Below are 1,545 nucleotides of genomic sequence, written 5' to 3'. Positions count from 1 at the left end.
GTTGTGTCTGAGCCGAGTAGTGGAAGGCGGTGGGAAGGAGGTGTAGCGTGAGACTGAACGGCCTGCATTGCGCACATGCGCAGTGCCTCTCGCGCGTGCCGCGCCAATCCTGCATCGCCTTCAGCAGGTTTCGGCCGGAGGATTCCAGTTCTCCGGGTTTTAGGGTTCCCTGCGGGAGGCAGAGCTGGATCTGGGAATCTCTAGGAAAGGAAAGGGCGGGGGTGGGGGAGGAGGAGGGCGGCAGGTAGGGAGGGGGACCGGGGAACTGGCCCTGCACCTTTCTATTAAATTCCCAGACTGGCCAAGTTTGCTAGGGGGTCTTCCGAGTTTAAACCTCCTGAAGTACATTTCAGGCAGCGGTCAGGTGTTCGGCTGTGCCAGGCGAAGGGGAGGCCCGGTGCCCTGTGCAGAGTCGGCCCCGTATTTACCTGGGGTCACACACGGCTGGCTGCTGCGATGGAGTCCTAGAGAGGCTCACGCAGCCGGCAGATCTTTGCACCGCGCGACGGGCTGTGAGCTTTGAGCGGGCCCTCAGGCCGGGGCTGGGTGGCGGCGGCTCTCAATTCCATAGTTTTCACTTCTGGAGAAGACTACTCGGCATTCTGGCCTGTGCATATGAGGTGGATGCCTTTGCCAGAGGCCTTGACCTGACCTCATTTCGCACCCAGGAGAAGGAAGCTAAGGCGACAGAGCTCAACTGCAAAAGTTTTTCGTGTACAGAGCTCTGTAGGGTCGGACCACGTTGTAATCATGTCCGCCTCCCATTAGGCTGGGTGTCGAATGAATGAAGAAGGTTCCCGGTATGCCACTCGCCCTAACCCCAGGCGTTTTAGTAGCTCCAGCATCTAACGCTGAGACCAGCATAAAGGCGGCGTACAATGAACGTTTGAATGAATGGAAGAGGCTGGGAACCCAGAGTGAGCGGGAAGCTACTTGGAAAACACCCATTTGAGGAGGTGTTTCATCTAGGCCTGTGAAACGCGGCCGATTTTCCCAGGACCCCACCTCCGTTCCCCTCGGCCCCGCCTCCTGACCCCTCCATTCCCCGTCCCAGTTGTAATCCCCTCCGGTTTTCCTCAGTCTCCACGTACGTCCCTCAGGGCGCGTCCCAAAACCCGGATAACCGGAGCGCTCCCCATGGACCACACGGAGGGCTCGCCCGCAGTGGAGCCGCCTGCGCATGCTCCATCGCTTGGGTAGGTTTCCAGGGAAGGGAGCAAACAGGATCCCCTACTCCCCAGGCGGCGCAAGGCGTCTGGCTTTTCGCGGCGGCTGCGAGGGAAAGAGCAGCGAGGGGGCTGGGTAAACTCGAAGAGTGAGGAAAAAGGGAAGGGCGGGGGAGAGTGATCAGGGAAGGCGTCGGGGGGAATCTCGCGAGGGTTGGAGTTTTGGCGAGAGTTTGTGGAAGATGGCGCCTGTTGTGACAGGGTAAGTCTGAGGGAATCTGAGCGGTGGGAACCGGGAAAGTTGCGGCCGTCTAGCAGCCCGTGGCGGGCGGCGGGTTCAGGGGCCGCGGTGCGCTCGGCGTCCGCGGGCCGCGAGGGC

The 1,545-nt window shown here is 60.9% G+C and overlaps 1 protein-coding gene across 1 annotated transcript in view; it reads left to right on the top strand.

Moving 5' to 3' along the window:
• Nucleotides 1-1,376: 1,376 nt before the first annotated feature.
• Nucleotides 1,377-1,545, top strand: part of RBPJ (recombination signal binding protein for immunoglobulin kappa J region) — a 123,556-nt gene continuing 123,387 nt past the window's right edge. Inside the window, exon 1 of the mRNA XM_023730231.1 lies at nt 1,377-1,428. The gene's annotated coding sequence lies outside the window, so the exon portion shown is untranslated. The remainder of the gene's footprint in view (nt 1,429-1,545) is intronic.

This window comes from Trichechus manatus, unplaced genomic scaffold, assembly GCF_000243295.1.
Source record: "Trichechus manatus latirostris isolate Lorelei unplaced genomic scaffold, TriManLat1.0 scaffold00034, whole genome shotgun sequence".
In the NCBI taxonomy this organism is placed as follows: domain Eukaryota; kingdom Metazoa; phylum Chordata; class Mammalia; order Sirenia; family Trichechidae; genus Trichechus; species Trichechus manatus.
The sequence above is the reverse complement of the archived record's forward strand: the minus strand, read 5'-3'. Positions and strand labels throughout refer to the sequence as shown.